We start from the raw sequence: 10,720 nt of genomic DNA, 5'->3' as shown, positions 1-10,720 counted from the left end.
TCACTTTCATTTCTGTGATTGCGCGTGCGCAGTGTGAGATGTTGCGTTGATAACCTCACGAGGGGCGACAGGATTTCAAAAAGGTTTGATTTTCTTGCGACCATACTATTGATGATCAGGAGCTGGTCGTGAGGTGTTAATCGCTTCTCGTTACCCCATGTATACTACACGATGGACGACACACAATTAAGGCGAGACTCGGGCCGATCCCCAAAACGGTCGCACGACTGAAAAATCGTCTCAAAATGGGGCAAAAATCGCACAGTGTATGCCCAGCATTAGTTGTTATGGTCCCTGCGTCTTTGACCCAGAGTTTTGAGATTTTTGAGCTTATGGCTTTGGTCTTGATAAGGCATTATGTTCTAGCTCTACTTTGGGTTTTTTTGGTGTTGATGCTTTTGAGCTCTAAAGAGAATGACATTAACTCTCTTCTGTGTTTTTTCTGCCCCAGTCTCATCTCTGTGTTTTTCTTTAGTATCGCTTGTGCTCAGGTTAAGTCTCCATATTTGGTTACCCTTCCTTGTATCAAGTCTCAATGTTTGTGATCATGTGTGAGAACTATTTTTTTCTTCAGTGTGAATTTATACAAATTGGAATTATTTCAGATGGAGGATCCGTTATTTAATGTTGCTTTATCCTGACAGTAGAGCCTTTATGAGCATTACTATTTTTAATGTGCACAATGTTGGTGTTGTGGAATGGAACACCTACTTGTTTTTTGATTTAAATGATAAATGTAACTGAAGGCGCTTTGTTGAATTTGCTTTTAACTTGGTAGAACATAGTGTGAATCTTTCTTAAATTGTCCTGTTGATTTGCACAGTGTGTTTTTTTTTCTCAAGTAAATTTCCTTGCTGTTAGTTTATTTTCACCACTCTGGTTAATAACCTCTTTCCTGTTTCGTGTTGTATAAGCTGACAGTTTGACCATCAACCGACCCTGCTTTCCTGTTTTGCGGTTTCCCTGTGTGCATTATTGTAGGGTCTACTTTACAATATGAAGCGCCTTGAGGCGACAGTTCCTGTGATTTGGTGCTGTATGAATACAATTGAATTGAATTAAATTGAGACTTCATTGGTCAGTCCTGTTCTGTGTTTTTCCAACACGTTCTCACTCCCAACTCGTCAAATGTGTGACGCATGGTCAGGCTCCCTCTGCTTCACTTATCGACGCGCAGGGTACCCCCCTCGCGTCGAGAATTGACGTGCAGGGTCCTCCTATTGAATACTATGCTGCTCCCTAATCGTTGTTTATTGACGACAAGAGATTTCCGCGGAAGAGCCTGTTGTTCGTATATTTATACATTTCCAAAATCACATTGTAGTGACGTGTACTGAACACAATATATTATATAATGTAAACAACTACCTGAGAAACAGCAGATACAGCAGATAAATTAATTATAGGCCATTACTTTTGTATCGTTTATTGCATTTATGGAGGGAGAGGTGTATGCTGGGTAATGGCACAGCTAGCGACTGGGTGACTTTATTCACCCGCTTCGGCTGTTATCAGTCCATACAATGGGCGTTATTAGCAGAAATCAGTCCCATAGATGTGGGCCATCTCCACCTGCTAGATTGTTCAGAAGGTTGTTATCATCCATCCAGATGGAGGATCACTGACAGGAGCGTGGGAAGACTCCAGAATCCACTCTGGCTGGAATCCGGTGGATACAGCAGTGTTACAGGTGAGACCATTTAAACGGACAGCATTTATAGAATGACTATTAAAAGTCAGCGAGTGTCAATAATGTTAATGTGGTTATGTTAGTAATACACCGAGTGCTAATATAACAGCTTTAAGATGCATTTGTAGATATTATTACGTGTTTTACCGTCTTTATGGTGCTAGCTTAAAGTTACGGTGGAAACGTTAGCTTATATTGTAGTAAAGCTGTTACTGTTTAAACGATGTTGGGACAGAAATATTAGCTTCTGCCATGACTGATGAAGTTACTAGTTAATAAAGTTTGCAGTAAAGTGATTAATCGCAGCCACAGATTAACAGTAAATATCTCGATTAGCTTCAATGCATCTGTTATAAATATGTGCAAGTTTCAGTGCTTCGTTTAAACTGTATGATACTTATACTGACCCAGGGTCAGTGTAAAATACAATCCTAGCTGTGTGAACAAAGCCTGGCTCCTTTAATCCTGCATGACAAACCTCAGGATGCAGGTTATTATGACTCTTTCCTGCTGGCACACCTGTCACACCTGAGAGTCAGCTAGAAGCTTACAGTGACGTGGACATCATGCAAAGACTGCCAGACTCTGTAATACTGTAAATGATCAGTTACTCAGGTTAACACTAAACTTTAAACAGTCCCTCTGTGTCTCTGTGTGTGCTGAACATCTAGGATTGACTCAGGCTGCATTGACTGTGGGACTTTTCTGTGTTAAAAGCAAGTTGAAGACGGCTCAGAAACATTTGAAGATTATAATTTAGCATTATGGCTGCTGGTGGTGTGTAAAGCTTCTACTCAGCTGTATTTTTGTTACTAATTTATGTTTGTTGTTGTTTAACACAGATTTCAGAAGAGCAAAGATGAGCACTGTTGCTTAATCCTTAATAGTTTAACTGGATTGGAAATCAAAAAAATCCTGATTCTTCTTCCACAGAAGTTTCATTTGTCAGTGTGGGACTGCTGAGTCACCTGAAGAACTCATTTCATTCTCCACGATGTTGATTTACAGAAATGTTTCACAGGAACTGATTCCTCCCAAAGGGTGAACTAGTGTGTTTCCATAGATTACCTCTGTATGAATGTACTTCTTAAATGAAGGCAAGTGTTTGTCCTTTTTTGTTCCTCAGGTACAGTACGTGATATTAAGGGCAGGTGGTCATCACTGGGGGAAGACAAGATGCAGACGTACTTCCAAGAGGGAGCTGCAGTGAGGACACAGCCTGGTCACTGAGGTCAGAGGTCAGAATCTGAAACAGCTCAGGTTTATATTCTAGGGGTTATAAAAAAATTGAAATGTATTTATAAAGAAACCTTTAAATAATATTTCAAATAATAGTCATAATTATGATTATTATTAGAAATATCAAACATTTAAGTGGATTTTCTGTTACACGTATTGTCTTAGCCCTGCGATAACTGGCAGCCTGTCCTGTCTTTGTCCTGTATCAGCTGGGATAGGCTTCATCCTCCCGCGACCTTGAATTGGATACATGAATTATATTGAATTGTATTCCAATTATGTAATCTGATCATTTACAAACTCAAGGTATCTAATCAAAATGTAAGTAATAATGTTAAAAATGGGAAAGCAGAAATAAGTGTGACATGAATGTAAATGTGTGAGCTGACATAGAGGACAGCTACATGTAGTCTGAAAAACCTTTGTTGTCAAGTTTGCAGGTCTATCACGAGACATTCTTACATAGAAGAGAGTGTTAAAGTCTCTAACTCAGTGAAGCATTATTGGTCCAGTCTGTTTGGATAAATATAGTAAGTTGATGTTTGTCCATTTATTGACACATTTTCTTAAGTGCTTATCCAGTTCAGGATCACAGTGGAGCTGCAGCTGGATATGTTCAGTAAAGAAACCTTACAAAAGTTAACAATAAACCTGCATCTCTGTACGTTGTTGTCCACAGGATGAGAAAATCAAACTGGAAGACTGTGGAACATGTTAATAAATGTTTGTGTTTATGCCTGTGTCTTTCACAGGAGGCGCTGAAAGGTTTCCCTAATAGTTCCTGGTGAATCAAAGCAGAACCATAAAGGTTGCTGGACTGCATCGTGGCCTTACCCCTGAGCAGTCGTCCTGTTAAAGGAGGAACCAGTTAGAAGCTGTGTTCAAAGTAGCTGAGCAGATTTCATCTCAAGTAAGCGATTAACTGTTTGTTCGTTTGTTCTGCCACTTAAAGAGCATTTAAGGACGTCTTTTGAGTGTTTAGTTGAATTAATTCTACTGGCTCTCATGGTCATTTGTGATTATGGACATATTTTTCATGTTCATCCAGCTATTTAGTAAATTCTATCTATTTAGTAATATCTGTCAGCTATAAAATATAATATAAATATAAAAATATCTAAATATCTCCTGCCCTTTATATTTTAACGATGTAAGACCAGACGTCTGTTATCGTGTTACATTAGCATTCCTCACATATCAATGAGATGCTGTACAGTACAATCCTACTGACACAGCAGAGGGATAATAACGGCTATTCAACATCATTACACGACACATTCGAGCTGCATGATGCAGACAAAGTGACTAAATCATCTTTTTGTGGTTTATTGTCTTCAAACCAGCAGACAAAGCCGATGGCAGAAGATGTTTGGAGAAGAACTTCAGGCCGTGGACTGACAAGGTATTTTTTTCTTGTTATCAAAAGACATTTGGAGTGACGGCTTCTACAACTGTGCTGAAGTAAAGCTTACAGTTTAAGAAATCACAGTGTTGATATTCAGCACAAAGAGAAAAGCTCACTTGTTTGAGTTTATTTACAATCATAGTTTTTATAAATTCTGACTGTAAACAGCTTTTACAGCTTTGATATTGTTTGACACTCGATATCAGGTGATGGGATTTAATTTAAAGGTTTCTATGTCCCAATGAGCCATTTACACTGACCAGTGTCAGTTTGACTGTAACACATTCATTATTTAGATCCAACATTTCTAAGAGAAATAACTGAATGTAAAAATGGCAGCACTCAGGCCAGGTTTATAGAGATATATGCATGCATTATGAAATTTATGTATCCCAGATCATTTTCATTCATCTAGTCATGGCAGAACCACCCCTTCCTCCCAAGTTAACTGCAACCCAAAAGAACTAGTGGGGCTATTTACACACTCACAACCAGTGTGGGGTAAAAAGAGCCATCAAAAACCTGTCAGCCTGCACAGCTACAGATGTGCTAAAAGCTAAAAGAGTTAGAAGCTCTGCTTATGAGAACCCTTGGAGAAACTTTCTAAGCCTAACAGGGGACAGGTACTCCTGGCCAAATAACATGATATAACCCCACATACAGCCCAGACATAAAGTGAACCAAGTCATTTAGTTAAAGACAGCATGAAAGCAAATGCATGTAACCAGCCCGCACCAACCTGACATTTCTTCCTCCTGAATTAAATGAATGAATGGATGAAAGTTAAATGACTACAAACCTAAAGCCACTAGTTCCCACACTGGAGTTCCCAGACACTGTGTGTTAACTGTACTGAGCTTGTATCAACAGTTGTAACAGGCTAAGCTACCTGAGACACTGCATTGAACGATTGTTTCTATCTTAATGGTTTCAGCTCATATGTTCTTTTTCCTTTCTGTAGATCAAAGCAGCTCGTGCTCCTTCTGCTTCCATTTTGATGGCAAGAAGAAGAAAAAGAAGAAGAATGCTTCAGCGAAGTGCCGTTCATGGTCTCAGTGGACAGTCATGGTCACACACTGCATGTGGTTTTAAAAGCAACATGTCTGTTCACCACAACAATCGAGATGTGTAATATCAGTGCAGCTACGGTTTGTTCTTGAACATCAGTTCTGTTTTCTACTTTGACCACTTAGACCAAAAAAGTGTTGTTTTCAGATTCTTTCTTTTAAATCTGTAAATCACCTGTTCATTTTTTATTACAATTAGTTTCACATAAATAGTAGTGTTTCCTTTATGGTCTTTTAATGCTTACACTAGACTGTACACGTCTACATTAGAGACATTTCAGTTACCTATTTATGAGACTGGGCTGCTTGACTACAATTTGGAAATGGATGCAAAATCGTGCTATTGTTTGTTATTTAATATGATTCAATTCAATTCAATTCAATAAAACTTTATTGATCCTGAAGGTTGACCCCAAGGGAAATTTGGGTTAAGGCCTGTAACACTTTCATGCTTTACAAATCATTTCACGTTTTTGATAGTTATGAAGACAGAATATGTTTTTAAAGTCATGCTAGGCTGTTGCTATGGTGGTTGCTGTGGACTAGGGTGGACCGCGCGTCCGATTCCTGTTATTAGCTGTCCGCCGTAGGAAGGCTGCGTTCCGTTTAGAAGTAGTGCCAGTCTGCCGTAACTCGAACTCAAACCCCGCTTTGTTCTTTAATTAAAGGGCTTTTACAGCCGTTCATGACACACACATAAAACACTTTGCCTCACCATGACAATGCAACTTTACTAAAACCTTTAAAGTATCTGATATAGGATAGAAAAATGAAGCAACCAGAGATTTAATGGTGAAGACTCTGGGTTCTGTAGTTCACGTTTTACAGTCCTGAATGACTCTCTGCACATCCATATAATTTATTGAAGTGGAGTTTAGAATGCACTTTACATTTAGACTGTTGCTGTTTAATTTTTTACATTGTTACTGTGTTATGTCATGATAAGGTTTACCTGCTGGGGGTTTGATGGATCAGCTGGACAATACAGTCAAAGACAGACTTCATTCATCATATGCAAGAATCCTAGTTGGATTTTTGTTTTCACTCATATTTTGAACCAAATATTGAGAACAATTCTGACAGACTGGATACCTGGTCAGGGTGTACATTATCTTGTACTCAAGCATCCCAGGACAGAGCCCTGCTCCACCATGAGCCTGGGTGGATACGTGATTATAATAAAAAATGACTGATACTGAATATGAATATTTCATGAAAATCAAATTATAATATGAATTCCTAGGTGTTTGTTATATCCAGCAAGAGATTGATTACATATGTCTGAATTGTTAACCCTAACCCTAGCTCAACAGACCACAATGCCCTGGACTGTCACTATTATTACCTGCTGTGAACATAAGTAGCTTTGATCACAGTTTATGTTGTAAAAGGAATATTGAAAAAAAGATCAACATTGTGATGTTATTTCTTCCAAACTGACCAGAAACATGCTTGTCAGACTCTCACAGCACAGGATCAGACTCACTGTGCATGACGGCTCAGGCCAATAATGTTTGTTAGATTGTCAGTTGTTTAGTGCTTCTGTACAGTTAGGGTCACCATCACTATTTCAGTATAATTAATATGCAGAAAACACCAAAAGTTGATTGTCTTCCAATATTCTAACATAGTTAGAAAACTTTGACTTTGTAAATACATATTGTTACAGTCCTAATGCCAGTATGATTCTTCATAACGCCTGCTTTGAAATACTGAACTTTAAAATTGACCTGATGAAAGATAATTTACAGTGGCACTCTGTCAGGATAATTCTGACTGTAAGATCACTGTATTAATCTGAATCCTTCTGAAATGTGCAGTGAATGAATGCTGATGCAACTCACTGTGGGAAAGCTGTTAATAAAATGAATCTGTGACACATGCAACACATTCACAGAGGAAGAGGACACAAAGGGAGGACACGCAGAGGCTGTGTTAAAGTCACAAATCCAAATCTTTAGTCAAAAACAGGCGGTGGTTACAAACAGGAAGACAAGCAGTCCATTAAACAGTCTACAGGGTCAAACATACAGAGAATTCAAACAGCAGTAAAAAATAACTGGACACCGAAAAACTTAAAGCAATGTGTGACGCAATAAAAGGAAGAAGTGCAGTATATTCACTGAATTACAAAATTACAAAAGAGAAAAAGAGAAAAACGACGATTTCTAAGGTTTGTTTTCTAAATGCAGGCAGAGTGTGGCTGGTAAAGATGGAAACATACAGAATGTAAACTGTGTGCGTTTGGTGAACTTTGTTAGTAATAAATGAAGTAAAAGAAACAACCCAAAACAGACAAAACACAGAAAGAGGCTCTCAGTATTCATTAATAATTAGAAAGCATCTAAACATTCTGGTCGTGGATTTGTACAGTCTTAGTTCTGATTATAATCATCATGATCAATGGCGAGGTCCTGAGGTGGGCGGGGCTGTCTCTGGTGATGTCACCATGAAGGAACAGCATCTGGCACATGTTGGTGAAACAGCCCAGTACTGGTTTAGTTTCCTCTCCAGCTGTTTGACATTTGACACTTCAACATTAAGGGGAAGAAGAAGAAACAGTGTTAGGTCAGGTGACCACATGGTTTCTAAAAAAAACTGACAGGAAGTAACCAGGCCGTTAGAAATGGATATCATGTGTTTAGGTAACTCTACTTACCAAAAGCAAAGCTGCTGAATGTTGCAGGAACTGCTCATGTGTGGTGATCATTCAATGCTGCTCCTGCAGATTAGACAGTCCAAGACTGATATCCTGCCCATCTGAGAGTTTGAAAACACACATGCAAAAATGTAATTGTATTACAGTCAAAGTTGGATGTTCGTTTTTGTCCTTTAAAAATGTTTGTGTATTTGAAAGCACTAACATTTAGTGATGACTCGGATCATCTCTCTCTAAGAGTGTCTCCTTTAAAGGGGAGACAAGTGTGTCCACTGATCCACGTCACTTTACCTGGATGATGACTCCTCTCTCCCTCACCCAGAAACACTCCTAAAATAACCAAGCAAATAAATAATACCGAAGATTTACTCACATTACAAAACCATCAACATCAAGCATCTCCCTTTGATTCCATTCCTCCATTCCTGCTAAACATCAGGCAACAAATGTCCCAGTAAATCACAGTAAAATGTAAAGCACATATTTTCTCTGCTTTGTCTAACCTCTGCAGAGCCTCTGTCAAGAAAAACATATCTGTAAGCATAAAACAAATATACATTTCATAACACTGCACTGGACAAACCTCGGTCAGTTGATTTCCTCTGTGCAGTGCAGACGAGCATCAGTCTGCAAGTCAAGGTGGTGAGATGGACTCGTGCCCTTGGTGACTCTGCTAGTTCTTCTGAGGAAACACCACCGTCTCTCCACACCGTCACCATCTGTGAGCACAAACTGCTGCTCTGCTCTGCCAGCATGTAGGAAATCAGATATCACACACACAAGGGTGAAGAAACATTAGGGCTCAACTTTGGATACTTTAGATCTAAACAGATCAAAGTAGCTCTTAGTCTCAGCAATCAGACAAACAATGATACAATACTGATTCTGTATGAATACAATATGGTATTTTCAACACACGTGTCAAATTAATGTATTAAAACTAATACAGATATATGTATATATATATTTGATAAATTAGTTTGATAATTAGAATAACATATATATATATATATATATATATATTTTTTTTTTTTTTTTTTTTTTTTTTTTCATTTAACAATTGCAACTGAAAGAAATTAAATATTGAACAAAAATATATTGCCACATTCTGCATTCTCAAATACAAATTTCACAAAGTAAATTTTTGATTAACAGAAAAAACATGAATTACAAAAAATAATTGTATATTATTAAAATATTATGCAACCATGACCAAAGTCAGAATCATCATTACAGTATTGTGGACTTACTGCTTGCCTAATAGTGATAAACTTCAGGGGAGATCATGATGACAGAAAACTGTAAACAACACTCTGAAGTCAAGCTGCTTTTCTTGTTTCTGTGACCTCAGCACGCTGACAGACTTGAAGTTGCTAAAGATTTTAAAAAGTGATAATTATAGGGAAGAAACTTCTCTTTTTCATCCGTTTAATCAAACATTTGATGCCTCAGCTGTCTCAGTCCTAAAGCATTCTGCAACTACAACTAACCTGAGGAGGCTTGGATTTGGCTGCAGGTGCCCCTGTACATCCTTCTCAGCAGCACACATGTGGGTACCATTTAATCACACTTCGTCCTGAGCTTTGCTTCATCACAAGACTAAAGGTGGCATACCGTGTCACAGTCTTATCATCATCCAATTGGAGAAGAAACATTTACAGGTCTCCTGGTTTTGTTTTCTGATCCTGCAAAAAGACTGAGGACAACAAAGCCCAGAGAACAAGAGATACACAACATCCAACATTCAGACTCAACAGCCTCCATAAATGAAGAGCACCAGGTTGGTCCAGTTATACTAGATATAAGCATGCTTCACATTACTGTGTATGAATAATAATGAGGAGGTAAACTTTGAAGATGCAGAGCATGATGTCCCATCATCAGACTGCAAACAAATATCCACCAGGCTTCTTTGTTGGCAGAGGTGATGATTCTCCCATCAGGGATCAGTAGAGTGTATTAACCTGTGGTATAAGCAGCAGTCACTGAAATGTTACTGTTTCAGATAAGAAATCTAGCACATAAAAGCCAGGGTGGGAGGGATCTCTGCAAAGTGACTTAACTCTGCAAGTGTAACGGTGTGTTCACACCGAACGCGATAGGCGCGAGCGAAAACGCCCCAAACGCCCCTAATTTGACGCGTGCACATTCGCACCTCGACGCGTGTCCAACAGAAATCCATCGCGCGTCAAAATTGCATATTTTGACGCGCGTGAACGGGAAATGTGGGCGGGATGTGGGAGGAAGTTGTGCCAGACGGTATCTTTGCAAGATGGCAGCTGTTACTATACGTGTCCCTGAGGCTCTTCCACTTTTTCCTGCAGATGTCCTCTGAATAAACACATTATCTTGTTAGCGGAAAGGTATTTGTACATCAGTGGGGAAAATAGCGGGACAGTAGGCATGCTTGCCAGCTTTTGCGCGGACTCATCGGGTCAGTCTGAAAATTAAAAAAAAGAAAAAGAAGAACAAATGAACTTACCAGGTTGCCCGATCTCCTCACTTATGTGCCTCCAAGCTAGGTCCTTTTTATTCCTGTCCCGGTAGAAGTAGCAGCTAGTATCGTATAATTCTGGACGATTAGCCACTGCGCTGATGAGTTTTTCCTCCATACTGAATGAAGAATGAAGGGCTTTGGTTTGATCTGCCCCTTTGACCTG

General features: G+C 39.0%; 2 long non-coding RNA genes across 7 annotated transcripts; one reads left to right on the top strand and one right to left on the bottom strand.

The window, feature by feature from the left end:
- Window positions 1-1,627: 1,627 nt before the first annotated feature.
- LOC109201453 (uncharacterized) lies at window positions 1,628-5,415 on the top strand. Of its 5 annotated transcripts, none has more exons than XR_002061498.2 (5): window positions 1,628-1,690; window positions 2,817-2,928; window positions 3,682-3,839; window positions 4,273-4,331; window positions 5,296-5,415. It is a non-coding gene; the product is annotated as an uncharacterized LOC109201453 (long non-coding RNA). The 5 variants fall into 5 exon arrangements; XR_003219064.1 differs by having other exon boundaries at window positions 1,653-1,690; window positions 2,624-2,928; XR_002061496.2 differs by lacking the exon at window positions 1,628-1,690 and adding an exon at window positions 2,273-2,731.
- A 168-nt stretch (window positions 5,416-5,583) lies between these two features.
- Window positions 5,584-10,510, bottom strand: LOC102077642 (uncharacterized). 2 transcript variants are annotated; one of them, XR_002061490.2, is made up of 7 exons: window positions 9,911-10,510; window positions 9,551-9,756; window positions 9,311-9,433; window positions 8,644-8,805; window positions 8,266-8,390; window positions 8,061-8,161; window positions 5,584-7,932 (listed from the first exon to the last, which is right to left on the bottom strand). It is a non-coding gene; the product is annotated as an uncharacterized LOC102077642 (long non-coding RNA). The 2 variants fall into 2 exon arrangements; XR_002061489.2 differs by having other exon boundaries at window positions 9,551-10,510.
- Window positions 10,511-10,720: the final 210 nt, after the last annotated feature.

The sequence above is a fragment of the Oreochromis niloticus genome, linkage group LG3 (genome assembly GCF_001858045.2).
Source record: "Oreochromis niloticus isolate F11D_XX linkage group LG3, O_niloticus_UMD_NMBU, whole genome shotgun sequence".
Lineage (NCBI taxonomy): Eukaryota > Metazoa > Chordata > Actinopteri > Cichliformes > Cichlidae > Oreochromis > Oreochromis niloticus.
Note: the sequence above shows the minus strand (reverse complement) of the source record. Positions and strands in the feature narration are given on the sequence as shown.